The sequence below is a fragment of the Peromyscus eremicus genome, chromosome 8a, assembly GCF_949786415.1.
Source record: "Peromyscus eremicus chromosome 8a, PerEre_H2_v1, whole genome shotgun sequence".
Classification (NCBI taxonomy): domain Eukaryota; kingdom Metazoa; phylum Chordata; class Mammalia; order Rodentia; family Cricetidae; genus Peromyscus; species Peromyscus eremicus.
Genome location: NC_081423.1, coordinates 95,243,816 through 95,261,609, shown reverse-complemented (window position 1 = coordinate 95,261,609; position 17,794 = coordinate 95,243,816). Strand labels below are relative to the sequence as shown.

The 17,794-nt window shown below is 47.3% G+C and overlaps 1 protein-coding gene and 1 long non-coding RNA gene across 4 annotated transcripts in view; one reads left to right on the top strand and one right to left on the bottom strand.

Moving 5' to 3' along the window:
• Slc39a11 (solute carrier family 39 member 11) overlaps positions 1 to 17,794 on the top strand; it is a 440,696-nt gene that overhangs the window by 320,378 nt on the left and 102,524 nt on the right. The window lies entirely within an intron of this gene.
• LOC131917912 (uncharacterized) lies at positions 280 to 6,795 on the bottom strand. Its single transcript, XR_009380780.1, has 3 exons — positions 6,500 to 6,795; positions 946 to 1,210; positions 280 to 406 (listed from the first exon to the last, which is right to left on the bottom strand). It is a non-coding gene; the product is annotated as an uncharacterized LOC131917912 (long non-coding RNA).

The following is a 17,794-nucleotide window of genomic DNA, read 5'->3' as shown; positions in this document are numbered from 1 at the left end:
TTGTGGTAATCAATGATCTAATGTATGAAGCCTCTCCTTCAGTTCCTGGGTACACACTGCAATGACATGTAATGTGTAGAGTCGTGGATCTGTAAACTCTTGATTGAATTCTTCTTCCAAAGAATTTACCCTGACCCAGGGGAGGAGGATGAACCTCTGGCTTGTTTAGAAGAAGCAGGGCATGAACCATTCCCTGGAGGAAGTGTGGCCTGTATAGATGGGGAGAGCTTATATTTCTTTACACTTTTATTTTACATTACAAGCACCTATAGCATCGAATAATCCTTTCTGTGCCCAAAGGTGTGGCACTCTTTCCTCCTCCCTCTCTTTTTACCCAGAATTCCATGCATGCATTTTCAAGTTCAGGAATCCTATAGTCGGCCATTTTCTCCAGGTTTCTATTCATCTGCAAGAGAAAAAGAAATACCCTTGCTTTTTCATGAGTGTTAGAAAATTCTCGGTGACAACTTCAGAAAGTCAGACTCTGTGGTCAAGGCAGACAAAGTGGCACTTGTGTGGCACTAGCAGTCCTGGACATTTCTGGATTCTCTGACCAGAAGTTACCATTTGCCTCTGAGCTGCAGCCCAGGATGTTCCCTTTTGGCAAGCCACGTTGGGGAATCTACTGTCCAGCAATAATTTTAAGTATGGACATGAGGTGCGGGTGATTTAAGGACTGAAATGGGGTTCTGGAGACTACCGCATGACTTGGAGAAGGTGGGAAGGATGGCAGGTAGAATGGGCTGATAGGGCCAGGTGCAGCTCAGGGATGCCTCCCTGTGTTCTTTACTAAGACAGCAGGGTTGTGTTTGACTGCTGTGGATGAAGGATGATGGAGAGGCTGATGCTCAAACCGATATCTGCAATGCTTATCACATGAAAATGGGGAGGAAGCCCAACCCTTTACTTTAGAGCTCACTCTTCACTATTTACCCTAAACCTTACCTCCAGATTCTCTGGTCTGAGAGGAGGGAGCAGGAAGAAAGGGGACCCAGGCCCCAAGGTCAAAGCTGGACAACTTAGAGACACTTCTCTTGAATTCTGATTGTGGTAAAGTGGTTTTCTTCCGTGAATTTTTTCAAGGTCCTGGAGGCTGGGCATCTTAAGTGAAGTAGTAGGCAGAGATGGTTCCTTCAGGTAGTGCTGAGTGATCCATTTGTTCCAGGTCTCAGTTACGTTTCATGTTGTGTCAAAGTACCTGAAAAAGGGGCTTAAGGAAGGAAATTTATTCTGGCTTACCATTCAAAGGGATCCAGTCCTGGCTTACAGTTCAGAGGGATCTATCCCTGGCTTACAGTTCAAAGGGATCTAGTCCTGGCTTATAGTTCAGAGGGATCCAGTCCTGGCTTACAGTTCAAAGGGATCCAGTCCTGGCTGACAGTTCAGAGGGATCCAGTACATCATGGCAGGGAAGATGTGGTGGCCAGAGCAGGAGGCAACTTGTGACATTGAATCTGTCATCAAGAAGCAGGGTGAACAGGCAGTTGGACTGAGCTATAAAACATTAGGGTCTAGCCACCGGATCCCTCCTCCTCCATGAGTCTCCACCCACTAAAGGTTCCACAACCTTCCCAAGCTCCATTATCTAGGGACCAAATGTTCATACATATGAGCCAATGGTAGAAACATCCATTCAAAACACAGCAAGGCCTTTTTCTGTGGCTTGTAAGTGGACAAACTTTCCACATGACTCTTCATGTTATCTTCTTTATGTATCTGTCTGGGATGTTTTCATTGTCCTGTCGTTAAAGAGTTACTTTTAATATTTGATTATGTGTATGCATGTATGTCTGTGTGTAGAGTATGTGTATGTGGGTGCAGTTGCCTGTCAGAGCCACAAGAGGGCATTAGATTCCCTCTGGAGCTGGAATCACAGTACTGGGAAATGAAGCACAATTGGTCCTTTGCAAGAGCAGTATGCAACCACTGAGACATTTCTCCAGCCCCAACATTTCCCTTTTTATGAGGACATTAGTCATGGGCTAGGGACCCACATTGCTTCATAGTGACCTCACTCTAGCCTAACTACCTATCTGCTGACACTATTTTTAAATGAGACCACATTTTAAGGCATTGGGCTTTAAGATATTGTCTTAGAGTTTCTATTGCTGCAACAAAACACCATGACCAAAAAGCAAGTTGGGGAGAAAAGGGTTTATTTGACTTACACTTTCAGGTCACTGTTCATCATTGAAGGAAGTCAACATAGGAACACAAATATGGCAGGAACCTGGAGGCAGAAGCTCATGCAGTGACCATGGAGGGGTGCTGCTTACTGGCTTGCTCCTCATGGCTTGCTCAGCCTGCTTTCTTGTAGAACCCGGAACCACCTGCCCAGGGTGATACCATCCATAATGGGCTGGGCCCTCCCTCATCAATCACTAACTAGGAAAATTCTCTGTGGCTGGATCTTATGGAAGTTTTTTCTTAATTGAGGTTCCCTCCTATCTGATGATTTAGCTTGTATCAAGTTGACATAAAACTATTCAGCACAGGTATCAACATATGAATTTGATGAAGATATAGTTGAACCCCTAAACACTCTTTCTGGGGGCGACTAGACAAAGGATATGAATTTGCTTTCAGAAATGCATAACAATGAATTCGAGCCAAAGATAATCTAATTATCTCTTGGTCAGGTACGTCAGTGGTGTGACAGTGAGTCTGTAGTGGACATAAGGTGGGAGTACTGGGGAGGGACAGGTGCTCTGTGGTGTAATGGAATCCCAGCCAACACATCTCAAGAGGCTAGAATCCTGATGAGTTCTAGCCAGGCAAAGTGAGCACCAACTGGGGGTCCTGAGGAAGGCCTGGAGTCAGATCCCCAAAGAGGTGATAAAAAACCTCTTAAGAAGCTAGGGGAACACATGGGATTTATTCAGCAAGCTGAGTTCTCTTGTGCACTTGGGGTCCTGTTGATCTGAGAAGAATCTTTCCTGGCATGGGAGAGCCCCAAGAGCAAAAGTCAGGCCTTGGCAGTGGTTTCTCTTGGGGTAGTGTATTAACTTGTCTGTTACCGTGATGAAATAATGCTGACCACACATGAGTCAGGGAAGAAAGGGTTTACTCTATCTTACAGTTTCAGAAGGGTTGCAGTCCAGGATGTTAGGAAAGCCTGGCAGCAGAGAGACCACATTTCATCCACATATAGGAAGGAGAGGCAGAAGAAGAGGAAGAGGAGCAAGAAGGGGAAGGGGGAGGGAGGGACAGGCTATATAACCTCAAAGTCCACCCCCATTGACGTACTTCCTCCAGCAAAGCTCCACCTCTTAAAGGTTCCATAACCTCTCCAAACAGCACCACCATTAGGGGGACCATGTATCAAACACATGAGCTTATGGAGGGCCTTTCTCATTCAAACCGTCACAGTGAGTTCTTGCCCACAGTGGCGGTTATGCACTCTTCTAGGACCCATTATTCCGCATCCTATGCTTTCATACCATAACCCATAATCATAATATATCATAGTCATTTCATATCATCTGGGCTGGACCCTTGGCTGAAAAGGATGCCACCTTCTGGGATGGAAACAGGAGGTCACGGATGGCACAAATCTTTTCAGGTCTTTGGAAGGACCTCAGTGAGACAAAGTTTGGATGTGCTGGTTAATTCTTATCAACTTGACACAAACCAGAGTTACCTAGATAGAAGAAACCTCAGTCAAGGAATTGTCTCTCTCGGAATGGCCCATGGGCACGTGGTGGGCATTTTCTTGGTAAATGGGTGATGTGGGATGGCTTTGCCCACTGTGGGTCATGCCACCCTTGGGCAGGTGGTCCTGTGTTCTATATGAAAGCAGGCTGAGCAAACAATGGGGAGCAAGCCGGTAAGCAGCACTCCTCCATGGCCTCTGCCTCTGCTTGAGTTCCTGCCCTGACTTCCTTCAATGACAGGCTGTGATTGGGATGTGTAAGCCAGATAAACCCTTTTCTTTCCCAAGTTGCTCTTAGTCATGACATTTATCACAGCAATAGAAAGCAAACTAATACACTGTGCTTGTCTCTGTTCAGTCAGTCCTGGAGTGAAAGGCAAAGTCTCAGAGGGAATAGATGAACCTTGATGTACAGCTGGGCCACAACTCAATAAACCCACTCTAAGTTTACTACTCTAAAACATCCTGAATTGAATTTTATTATTTACTTATTTCAATTGTATGTGGTGTGTGTGTGTGTGTGTGTGTGTGTGTGTGTGTGTGTGTGTGTGTGTATACACACAAGCTCACATTTGCACGTGGAGGCCAGAGGTCAAACATAGGTGTCATTCCTTAAAATTTGCCTACCTTGTGTTTTGAGAGGTCTCTTGTTAGTCTAGAACTTGCAAATTAGGCTAGGCACAAATTAGGCTAGAACAAATTTGCAGTTTGTTCAACATTAACATTAATATGTATTATATATGAAGCATATATAATAGAAAAACCCTGGCATCAGTGTACTCTATACCATTGGTACTTCACCCTTTTTATCGCTTAACTCACTCTGCTTCCTGGGTGGGTGGAAGAAAGAAGGGGAAGAGTAGAGAGTGACAGGTGATGGGCTCACATACCACGTTCTTCCAGCTTAGAGAAATATTTGGGAAAGATCATCAGGGAAGTATGCCAGATGCAGATGGCTTTTGTTCCATGGCACAGTAAAAAAGTTTTGAGTTTAAAAAAAAATCACAAATTAAATCACTTTCTAGAGGAAGTGCTTTTGGCTCGCAGCTGTCTAAAACTGTTCATGTTTCCCTTGGCTGTGCAGGCTATGGCCACAGTCACCATCTATTGATAACCTGTTAGAGAAGGAAACCCTAGGATCTGCCAAGGCTAACTGCAACCACATTCAACGCCAGGAACCTTCAAGGTCAGAAAATGGTCTCGAGCAAGCGCTTTCTTCCCCAGGGCACAGAGCCTGGAAAATTTTATTTGCATGCTTATTAGTGGATTAGAAGTAAATCTTGCTTTTGAATAAAGACCCGTTCTTCATATCTCTCCACTTAAGCTGGTCCTGGGCTGTGGGGTATGAAATCTAATCTGCAGTACCAGGAAATGGTTATTTATGTGAATGCTCTCCTGCAGCCATTAGGCTCTCCGGAGCGTTGGAAATGATAGGTTTCTGTCCTCTGACTCCTGGAGAGCTTGGGTTTATGTATTCCACCTGTGCCTGCATGGCCAGCTCTGAGTGAGGGGATTAGAAGCCCCCAGCTGTGACTGGCAGAAGCCCTCTGCATTAGCCTAGAACATTCTACAGCCCCATCACCTTCGTTAATGTGCTGGCTTTGTGCTTAGAGATAATTTGCAAACTCTCTTCAAGCAACTATGCCTCTTGTTCCTCTGCTTTACAAATGTTTCCCTCTAATTAAGAAAGGGAATTGGTTGTACCATTGCTGGGATAGATTTTCCCCCTTCCTGGCACTGGAAGAAGAGAGAGGGAGAGAGAGAGAGAGAGAGAGAGAGAGAGAGAGAGAGAGAGAGAGAGAGAGAGAGAGAGAGGGGGGGGGGGAGGGAGGGAGAAGAAAGATGGAAAGAAAGAGAGAAAGAGGGAGAGATAGCTCTCTGACTCCACCAGTGATGACCAAAGCTGACCCTTGAAGCCCATTCCTTCCAGAACACACTGCAGGTGCAGGTGGTCCCTCCATGCTTCCAGGTATTTGGATTCCCAAGTCTAAGTCTAGCCTGAGGATAGTGGTCCTGGAAATGACATTTCTCTATACAACTGGGCAACTCCCTTCAGGAACTTTTTGGGCAGATGATGCTGAATACAGCATGTGGGGCTTTATATAACCTCCCTGATGGGTTTTCTGACTTCCCAGTTTTTGTAAGGCATTGCCCCAAAACAGAAAATCTGAAATGTGAGCCTCTCTTCTCCCTGGCTGATAAGTACACTACAGTCTTTCTGGGCACACAAACCCCTTTAGTGTTTTAATTTTACATATGCTTTGAGGTTACCTCATGCTTTGAGAAGGAAGGCTTTGTACTTGGGCTTTGCCTTCTGGAAAGTTCTAACATGTAGTGTTCTCTTAGTTAAGAAAGGGATAAGATGGCTTTTGGAAGGCATCATTAGCCTCTGTCCCATGAAGCAGTCTGTCAGAACTAATCTTTCTATGTGAGCTCTGGGAAGGCCCCCCCACCACACACACACACACACACACACACACACACACACACACACACTCCATATCACACCTCTGTCGATCAACGTATAGTGGTCAGGAGGGTTTTGGCTCAGCCAACCACTAGGGCATGTTGGAAAGGCAATGAGCTAAGGGTGGGGCCATGGTTCAGTGGAGAGCACTGCCTGGCCTGTACACGGCCGTGGATCTAGTCTCCAGCACTTTAATGACAGCGTTGACCTGTTTTACGGCTACCCTTCTTCCTCTGCATTCCCCTGGCCAGTGACCGCTTTCCTGTTTTGTTTTATTGTTTTTGTTGTTGTTTTCCCCCCAAACAACAGGCAGTTCCTGTCCCGTTAATACCATGCAGCATTCATCACCTCCCTGTGGTCTTTGCACTCCACTGTCCTACCTGGGCTGCACCTTTCTCATGCGTTTCTTCTGGAACCTTCTGAGTTTAAAGGGTTTCTTTTCCATTCTCTTGGTTCTCCCTTCCCTGTCCTGATGATTTCATGAGCAGATGCAACTATGCCCCTGTCAAGTTCAGGGGCTGACGTGCAGTTCATTGTTGCTCCACTTCATGGCCAGGGTCTGTTTCAACAAGCAGGTCTAGGTCTGATTTAGTCATGGGAGTCTGTAGTGAACAAGAGGTAAGTGATCTGTAATTCCTCTTCTTTATTTTCTACCCTCTACCCAACTCCTCAGGATTGAGGGAGAAAGAAGGGGGAAGGGGAATGTGTTTGGGGGTGAGAACCCTGCGAGGATGATTAGGCCTTTGCCTTCGAGAGTGGAAGAGGCTGATGTCATGGACCTAGGTTAGTTAGGAGCAGAATGGATTCCTGATGAAAAGATGAGCTTGACTCTCCTGCCTTCTCTGTCACACATCTGCTCTTAGGTCCTTTGCCCTCCACTGTGGGAGAGCATAAGATGCTCGTCACCAGGTGTGGGTCCCCTGGCCTTGAGCTTCTCAGCATCTGGAACTGGAAGAGATAAATTTCCCTGCTTTCTAAATTACCTAGTCTCTGATATCCTGCTCTAGTAACACGAAGTGTACAAAAGCAAGTGCCGAAGTCCTTTCCTGAGTGCTGCAACTATGACTTCATGTCTTCAGAGTAGCAAATTGTCAAGTGGTCCTTTTCAAAACCCCATAGGATCTAGTTGGAGGGCACCTCAGAACTTCTATATGGGAATATCCTCAAAGTAGGGCTCCCTTCAGAAGGGGGCTAAGGAGTACCTCTCTGCACTGATCCCATTAGAGTCACTTTGTCCTCCGAGAAGGACCTCTCATGGTGAGAATAGATGCTTATGTCTAATTCACCTTCCAAAAAGTCAGTAACCTTTGCCCCCCTAGGGCTGCCTGCTATTTCCTACTTGCCAGCCCTAGCCACTTCTTACCTCTCCCTCTGTCCAGGATGTGTTTCCATAGCAACTCGAGCATCTCTCCTGAAGGAGCTAGAGGTAGGCAAGTTTCTTCACCCTCAGGCACACCCTGATTTGCTCTCTCGGGTACCTGCCTGTGCTTGCTCTCTCTGCCTTTCAGCTGGGGAGTAGTAGCATCTAGGAGGGACAAGGGCCAAACACCTCCCTCCCCAAGCAGTGCTGCTCCAGAGGACATCCCGTGGTGACAGAAATGTCCTGTCTCTGCACCAGCCAACAGAGCAGATTCAGACCCCCCGCAGCTGCTGAGCACTTGAAATGTGGCTCCGGTGACTGAGAAACTGGAGTTGTGATCGAGCTTCATTTCCACTGATTGAAGTTTAAATAGCCACTTGTGGCTACTGCATTAGCCTCGTGAGGCTCAAGAGTGGAGGCTGAGGGTAACAGCGCACTTTCTCTCAGCAATAGCTCCGAGACCAGAAAATCCCCGGCAAGTGTCTTCTTCTTCTCTGGAAGCCGTCTTCATGGGTTCCTAAGCCATAAATAATTAGAATTGTGGATGGCCAGTCTAACTGGCATGTCATATAACCATATGGCTAGGGAGATGGACACTAGCTTTTATTTTATTTTACTCTGTGTGTGTGTGTGTGTGTGTGTGTGTGTACATGTTTGTGTGTGCAGGTACTCACACATGCATTTGTGTACTCACGTGTGTGGAGGCCAGGAGTCAACCTTAGGCCTCTTCTGCAGTTGCTCACCACCTTGAATTTTGAGATAGTGTCTCTCACTGAACCTGGAGCTCTAGGATCTGAATAGGCTGGCTGGCCAGCAAGCCCCAGAGAGCTGCTTGTCTCTGCCTCCCCAGCACTAGGATTATTAGCCTGTGCCACAGTGCACAGCTCTGGTGTGTGCGTTCTGGGGCTCAGGCCCGCATAGCAAGCTCTTTACTGAGTGAGCTGTCTCTCAAGGCCCGACTCTAGCCAGCGCCCCCTCACCTCTTTCTTGATAGAGAGTCTCACTGTGCAGCCCGGCTGGCCTGGAACACGCCATGTAGACTAAACTGACTTTGAACTCACAGAGATCCTCTTGCCCTGAGATTAAACATGTGTGCCGCCAAGCCCTGCCACGAGCCTTCAGTAACGGAGAGTCTTCCTCTCACCCTTCTATTGCTGAGCAGCCTGCTCGGGAGTCTCTTACTCCTTCAGGAGTGAGATTGGATGTTTAGACCAGCCATCCTCTGGGTCGTTTTCTTGGGAGATGTACCTGCACGGGGTGGTGTCATCATGGGCTTGGGCTGAGAGGCAGAGTGCCCACTCTCTGCTGTTCCCTCTGGGGATTAGGTGGCAGATGGGCCACAGTCAATGCTGCACAGTGTCTGAGACACCTGTGGTTATAGAGAATGGAACCGAGGGTCTCTCTTCCTTCCATGCAGTGGCTGTGACTTCCGGTCTAGCATAGCAGAGAATCAGGGTTTTCACATCTTTCTAGTCCACATTAACCATTGAGTCTTAAAACCACATGGTTAGGGAGATTGGAGTTAGGCTTTGTTTTATTTCATTTTATTTTACTGTGTATGCGTCTGCATGAGCGTGCACACGTGTGCAGGTACATGTGCATATGTGTGCAGGTACATGTACATGTGTATGCTCAGATTATGGCTGCATTTCAAAATTTCAGTCGCTCTATAGAGGTAACAGATGTCTTAGTGAAACAATGAAATTCTTGTCATGAGATTCAAGCTGACTTGAACTTTATCACTTTAAAGTACATAGCCCTATAGTGTGGAGTAAAAACTAGGATTTGTTAGTTGAGCCAGTTCTGGAGGCTGAGAATATAGAGTTTCTGTAAATAAAAGTGTAATTTAATAATCAAAGGGGAGTGTCTCTTCCTGGTGTATTGGGATGCTGAGAGAGCTCGGGCAGATGTAGAGCCAGCCTGGACCCCTCAAACTGCAGCTCTGCCTATGTCTGCCAGCTCCACTGCATGTCCAAAAGCTTCCAACCTTCTAAAACTGCATCACAAGTGGAGGACTGGCTGCTCAAACATGAGCATGCGGGGGGGGGGGGGGGAGTGCATTTCATATTCAAACCATAACAAAGTTTCTTCAAAGGGCTGACATCAGATTGATTCAGAAACAAAGCCATTTCTGCCACTGTGCCATTATGCTGAGCATTCAGTTCTGGAAGAAAGCATTTGCTTGGCCTAGTACAGGGAAATTGTAGAGGCTGAGAGAGGGGCAGAGAGGATCTCAGCTAATGATCCCATTAGCGCTATGTAAGACAGAGCTAGGGCTTTCTCAAGAGAAAACAGGACACCCACCAAAAAGGAGGGTGAGGATGCTAGACATAGGAAGACAGCCCTCTAACTCTCTCTCTATATATATATGTGTGTGTGTGTGTGTGTGTGTGTGTGTGTGTGTGTGTGTGTGTGTATGTATGTATATATAACCAAGAGGTGTGAGCATACACAGGATTGGGTTATGTGATTAAATCTGGTCTTCATCTGCTGTTGTAATTTTCATCAATGAATTACAAAATAGGAAAATTCATTATAGGAAGGGGGCTTGGGCGATGACTGTTTCTCCTCATATGCCCACTTTACAGATTGAGGAACTAGACACTTGTCTAAGGCTAAATAACAGAAGTAGTGGGGCAGAAATAAGTGTTTGGACTGCAGAACCATGTTCCCAATCCTGCCTGTCTACCCTGTCATCAAATGTTTGTAGATTTCTCAAATACATGACATATGGCTGTAATACTATCACCAAAGAGGCTGAGGCAGAAGGATTGCTATGAGTTTGAGGTCAGACTTGGCTACATCTCAAAACACAAGACAACAATGGCAAAGCCCATTGTCCTTCTGCATAGCTGACCGTTGCTGTTGCAGTCCCACGGGTGCATGTGTGTTGTAGGCAGTATCCACCCCTAGGCTCTAGATGCCAGATCATCCCAGTGTAAATTCACTTTCCTCCCTGCTCTGGCCTCATATAGCAACCAGAATGTCCAGGATCTGGTGGTCATGGTTCTTAAGCTTGACCTTGGGAAGTGATCTCAAGGATGAAGCCCCTAAGATTGCCCAGGTGCCTGTTTTCTGTCAGAAATGATCTTCAGTCAACTCAGGATGGACTTGGGGAGCAGCTTCCACACAATAATAGTTTTAGAATGTCTTACTTCAGAGGAAACAGCCTCATTCGCGTTGAGGGAAAACTTGGAGGGAGGAAAGCCAAGGCAGTTTATTCAGTGGTCACTGCATTGGTGGGCACAAACAGTAGCTCTCCCACCTCCCATTACTAGACAGCGCTGTGACGAGCATTTTCGTCCTGGGCGCAATTTCACAGCCTTATGATATAAGCCTTCCCTTCAGAAACAATATGTTTTGCAGCAAAATTAGGCTCTTGTATCTCACAGCATCTGCTGTGTTCATCGCGTGGAGCTGGCTGAGTACAAGGCATGAGTACAAGGCATGGGCGGTGTGCTCTGCCCCGGAGGGCTAGCCATCTGCTCTGGGTGGGACAGTAAGGACAGCGAAAGCCTCAGTCTGGTGGACAAGAAGGAAGGAGACTGATGGCTTTGAAAGGCAGTCCCCTCCCCTCCCTCTAAATGGTCAAAGAATTGTAAGAGTAGAGTGGACCCCAGTGATAATGTAGGCCACTGGCTTATTTTAAGAGGAAACTGAAGCGTGGGGACATTGTGACTTGCAAAGATGATAGATGGGGTAAGAAGGGATGACTGTGGTACAGAGCATCCCAGTGACCTCGCCTCTGATGGTAGGGATGCCTTGTCCCTCCCTCACTTCTGAGACCCAGGCAGGCTTCTCGTTTTCCTTAGTTTTTTCTCCTCCAGAAACAAACCAAAACAAAACAAAGAAATTTTCCTGTAAAGCTTTCAAACGATAACCAACGATCACTGTGGAGTGAACGTTTGAGTCTCCTGCCTCCAGAATCTATAATCTGAATACCTAGTACGACACAGTAGGATCAGGATCTGGGGGTGACTGGCTCGGGGGTGAGCTTGTGAATGGAATCAGTGCCTCCATCAGTTATTGTTCTCACTGTGGTGCCCCAGCACTTGCCCAGAGCAGTGTTAGGGAGGAAGGCGGCATTTGGGCCGTGGTTTCAGAGAACAGACGGCCGGCCGTGGGAATCAAGGTGTGGCTCCTGGGTCAGACGGCTGCTGGCCACGCTGCCTCTGCAGGAGGAAGTAGGGACAGGTGAAGGCTGGCACAGTGCTGGCTTTCTCCTTTTTGATCAGTTGAAAACCCCAGCCTGTGGAATGGTGCCACCCACATTCTGGAGGAGTCTTCTGACCTCAATTAACCCAATCTAGAAACATCTTCACGGACACACCCAGAGCAGTGTAGTGACTCTGAGTCTAGTTAACTGGAGTATCAAAAAGAAGGGGGTACCAGACCTTGTAAGCACCCCACAGCTCTTGCCGGATAAAGAATATTTGAGTTGTAACTCAAATGTTTGTCCTCCCCGCTTCATTTCTACTTTGTAAAGGACAGTAGGACAGAGAACATTGGGGTGCAAGGTGACCTGCATCCCTTTGTCCACACTGTAGAGGCTTAAAGATGACCTCAGAGGTGACTTGGCATCACCAAAGCGCACTGCTGAGATGGTGTACACAGCAGAGCAAGTGGAAGCTTCAGGCCACACTCCCTGATAAAGGCCAGTCAGCAGCTCCGCAGCCAGAGAATGTACCATGAGCATAAATCCACCTCTCTCGGAGGCCCATTGGCTTGTCCATCAGAACACCAGGCCTCGAGGTAACGGCTCCAAGTGCTAATTGCGCAGTTGGCTGAATTACAAACGAGCTTACCATTAGCCTTTCTCCAGCTTGGCCTTTGAAGAGTCCTGGGATATTTACCAGGCTGGCACAGGTGTCACGGGTACATGAACTTAAACTGGTGTTTTCCATCGACTGCTCTGCCTGTCTCATTCACCAATATTTTTGGGTTGTTCAAAAGCCCATTCTCCCCCTGCACAGTTAGCTGTTCCTTCTGCAAATGCAATTCATTTGTTTGAGTGTTTTGTTATATAAATTACATCCAGCCTTGGGCTGCATACCGGTTGGGCCAGAAGTGGGGGAAAGCTTCTGCTGGCCTAACATAACCAAGCCAGTGTACCCAGGGATTGACCACTGGGCAGAGCGCTAAGCAGAACTCCAGGGAGATAATACATTCCTGAGACTTAACACTCAAATGGAGACTTAAGATTAAGATTCACTGAAGGGTTAGGGGTGTAGCTCAGTTGGTAGAATGCTTGCTCAGCATGCAAGAAGCCCGAAATCCACTCCAGCACAATATAAAGGGTGTGTGACTCATGCCTATAACCCTAGCACTCAGGAAGTAGAGGCAGATGGCTCAGAAGTCCAAGTTCATCTGCTGCTTAAAAAGTTCAAGGCCTGGGATACATGAGACCTCAGCAGCAGTCCACAGCTTTAGCATGGATAAGAGTCTTCCTCTATAACGACCCATCTTGGCATGGGGCTGGTCAGAACAGTGTGTGACAGACGAGGGCTTGCATTAGAGGCAAGAACTGCTGCTTACATCCAGTCCTGCTAGCATCCTACCCCAGGTTACTAAGGGACAGCAATTCCTTGAGGATGCAAAGAGATTAGTGGTCCTTTATTCTGCCAAGTATCTATTCAAGGTCTTCTCTGCACTACAAGACCTGCCCTGCAGAAGCTGAGACCCTGGCTGGGGAGGGCTCAGATCTCCAAGCAAATCAAGGAGAGACCGGGAGGTACCCTCCTCAGGGCACTTCCATGGGGGACAATGCATGCTAGAACTAACTGAGATCCACAGGCTACACAGTCTCCCTGCTGCCCCCAGAGTGGTCTCAGGGGCTCTTTTGTGCCCCCGAAGGAATTGCTTCATGTCTAAGCATGTGGCTGGGACACTGGATGCAAAGGCGCTTTGACCAGGGGAAGGTTCACGTTCTGGCTGTGTTTGTGCAGGGATGGAGACACACACAGCAGGGGCTACCTGTGGGGTGACTTAAGACGCCCACTCTGTTTGAAAAGCCAGCTGGAGCCAGGAGACTCTCAACAGCACCGTGGCCTGGTGTTACTAAAATTCCTTCCCTGGAGGAGATGTGAACAACATCTACCTCCCTCCTCCTGGGGTCCTAATCAGCAAACCAAAGTTCAGTTTCACCACAGTTCACTCCAGAGGAGCAGTGAGTTCATTGGGCTTACAGAGCATGGGTGAGGGCTTGCTGATAGAAGGATGCATGGCCCCCGGGTAGCCTCTCTGGAAAGCCTCGTCCAGAGTGGAGAAGGATGCATGGCCCCCGGGTAGCCTCTCTGGAAAGCCTCGTCCAGAGTGGACAATGACTGTAATGTAGCCACATAGAAGGAGCTCCTTCCCCACTCTTCCTCAGTCTGTGTATTCTAGTCCCTGCCCTAGACCCTGAGGCTGTATGCAACTCAGGCTAAATTACACACAAATGGTTGGAATATCAGATGAGGGTCCAATGACCCCCTTCCTCTGGGGGTATGTCAACAGTTCACTTGCTCATCATGGGGAACTTAACAGGCAGACACAGCTGACCTTGTGTTTGGCTTGGAGGACTGTGCTTTATAAGCCTTGATCCCTAAGGGATGAACTGTTTGGGGCTTTATAGCCTAGGGCTGAAGTGGAGGAGGGTGTAAGTTCCACATCAGGCTCCTGGGGTCCGAGAGTTAATCTAGGTCTAGTCCATAAACAATAAAGCAGCGTGTGCCTTTTTATGTGGCAGAGCCCATGAGTTTAAAAGGTCTGAGGATCACAAGGTTGCATGCTTGACTCAGAGGTCCCTGTAGAGCAGGCTGGATGGCTTGTCCCCAGCAGACAAAGATGAGGAGCTCTCTGAATGTTCTCAGCTTGAGAAAGGCTTCCCATTGACCATCATGAGGACTTTGGCATGTCTCCTGGGCTCTGGGAATACCTCCAGCGGGCATCTGTGACCATTGTCTTTCTGTCCCCTTCCAGTTTCCTCTAGGGGACCTACAGAGCCTATTTGATTGAAGTGAACCACCTTCCTTGTCCGATAGATAAAAATGGGCTTGCTAGCTACCCAACCCCATGGTATCACATCTTCCCCTTCCCTCACCCTTCAAACCAACCAGGGTATTGCAAAGCAAGTTTAGCCCCATGCCTCCTGACCTCCTCTCAGGCCCCAGGAAGAAGCATCACTCTGCCTTTATCTCCCTTCCAAAGCTTTGGAATTTTCCACTGTCTAGAGGGGTCCCTGACTCCAGGCATTCTTCATACACACCCCACTCATCATCCCCGAGTCAGTCACCCAGGCACTTTCACCTGGGAGACATCACTTAGGGAAGCTTGAAGCAGAGTAGAGGTTTATTTCCAGCGTGGGAGCTGCACCAGGGTGGTAGCCTTCCGTGGGTCAGAATACAGCTTGTGTGGTCCTTACCAAAATTCCTCAGTACTGATATTGGGCTTTGATGATGATTTGGGACATATTTCTGTCACTTTAATCCAAATGTACAGCAACCCTACTAAGATTTTGTGTACAACATAAATATTTTTAAATTAATTGGGGGCTGAAAAGATGGCTCAGCAGTTGAGGTTACTGAATACTCCTCCAGAGGACCTAGGTTCAATTCCCAACACCCACATGGCAGCTCATAGCTGTCTATAACTATAGTCTCATGGGGACCCCATGCCTTCTTCTGGTCGCATTCACTTCTGTGAGTGTCAAAGAAGAGCGAGGTACCACTTCCCTCGGGGGAGGAACGTATGCCCAGGCTGCTGGGGTTTAGTTTCTGCAGTCTTCTCTTCTAGCCTCCTTGTCAGGTGGCCTCAGCACATAGGCCCCTGCGAGACAGCACTAAGAAGTGACTTGAACATTTTGTGGGGACTTTGGTGTTTATTTTAAAGGTATGTGTGCATGCTCACAGATGCCAAAAGAGGACATCAGATCCCCTGGAGCTCGAGGTACAGGCATTTGGGAGCCATCTGACATGAATGCCAGCAACCAAACTTGGGTCCTCTAGAAGAGCAGCAAACATTCTTAACCACTGAGGTATCTAGGTCCTAGCATTTACTTTGGCACAGAGGGCCTGGGGTCAGGCTCTGCCACCTGCTAGGTTGGGTTGAATACTTGATACCTCTAAATTTCCGTTTCCTCATCTGGATACCCAGACAGTGGTAGCTTACATTGTAAAGCAAGGCCGTGCATACCTAATACTTGATGTTTAGGAGAAGCTTGATAAATGGAGCTGCTGGTGTTGTGATGTCCACCCTCCCCTCAACCCTCCCTTTTGTCCACCCTTCCTTTATTCCCTGTGGTGAGTAGAGCCGCCTCTGCAAGTGTCTCATCTTTTAAAGCCCCGTCTAATGCTGTCTTCTTTTAGACTAACCACTTCGATGGGAGATGGAGGAATGAGAGACACTCCACCTACAAGTAGTTCCTTAGATTTCTTTTTTTCTCTAGTGCTCAGAAAGCCTCATTCTGCTGATGTAGACACCGAGCCTCGAAGAAGGTCCCTGTTACTCCGTCAGTCGTCCACCCTGCGCTCCTCAGGCACATCTGTGGTCTTATGGATTGCTGTTCACTCACAAAGCTTCCCAAGTGGTCCCGGGTCTCAGGCATTCATGTTTGACAGGGATTTCTGTATGGTCAGATCCTTGTTTTCTGTATCGTCCCCTCTTATCTATGTTTTTTTTTTTTTCTTTCTTAAATTTCAGTTACCTGTGGTCAGCTGAGGTCAAAGTATTTGATAAAAAATTAGACAAATGAAAAATAATTTCTGTGCTGGGGAGATGACTCAGTCAGTAAAGTGCTTGCTGTGTGAGCATGGGGAGCTGAGTTCGAGGCTGCAGATCCTACATGAAGGAAGTCGTGGGAGCAGCATGCGCTGGTGACTCCAGCACTCACAAGGTGGAGTGAGACAGGGGGATCCCTGGAGTCACTGGCCAGCCAGCCTAGCTGAATTAGGGAGCTCCAGGTTCAGTGAGAGATCCTGCCTTAAAACAAGCTAAGGATGTTCTCCTTGCAGGCGGCTTTCCTCAGCCCAGCAGCCCACTTCCATTCTTAGAAGTTGCTTTTTCCTTTTTAGCAAACTGTCTCTGTTTCTGTTCGGTGTGGCTTTTTCCACTTCCTCCTCGCAGCGGCTGAGATTGTCACCTAACCTGTTCTGTTTCCTCTTAAACTCTGATAAAATTGTCCTCAAGTTTCACAAGGTGGGGAACGTTTGGAGACACCTGATGTCAACCTCTTGCATCCACATACACGTGTTTACAGTATACCCATGTGTACATGTGCATGTGTGCACACACAAACACAGACCACACACACACACACACACACACACACACACACACACACACACACTAAGTTTTGAGGTCCATGCTTTTCTGAGGCACATGAATGAATCTTGCACTGTCCTGCTGTATCTGTCATGAGGCATGACTCATCTCTTTGTCCAGTGTATTCACACCATGTACACTATCTCTCATGGGTAACTTTGTGGTTATTGCACTTATCAGCTCGACTGTTGTGGTAAAGCAAGACTTGGATTCAAAAAACCCTTATTTTACAGTATAATGTCCTCATTTATTTTAAATGGAAGTTCTGGACTTAAGGGAAGAGCAGATCTTACATTGAGATTGCTAACCATCTATGCTTGTCATTGTTAATCTCTTACTCTGCCTGTTCATCAGTTAAAAATGATCGCTGGTGCATGTGTAGGGAAGAACATAGTGTAGAGAGAGCTGGACACTGTGATTTCAAGATATCTGCTGGAGGGCTTGTTCTGGCTCACCGACGATAGTGAGAAATGACTGTTCACTATGTGATAGACTCTTCATACACAGGCATGGATAAGCTTAAACACTCCTCTGCTTGGTCCTGATCAGGGGACTGACTGAAGCTCTTAGTCCCATAGAAGAGGCCACAGTCTCCTGCTTTTCTTCTGGGGGAAAAAAGTATGAATCACTTTGGCCTGTAAAACACACACACACACACACACACACACACACACACACACACACATACACACACACATACGTAATATAAGGTGCCTACCACCTTATATTATACTATCATTTATCTTTTTTGTATTGTTGTTTTTTCTGAAGTAACTTTAAAAGCTCATTACCATGTGTTTATGATGTGTATTTGTGTGTGTAGGGGGTACACACACACACACACACACACACACACACACACACACACGCAAGTCAGCTTTATAAATCAGGTCTCTCCTTTCATTGTGAGTTCCCAGGATCAAACTCAAGTCCTCAGGCTTGTGGGGCAAGTGCTTCTACCTCTGAGTCTGACATTGGGCTTGGGATAAATGTCTCTTAGTTTGCTGAGCACTTG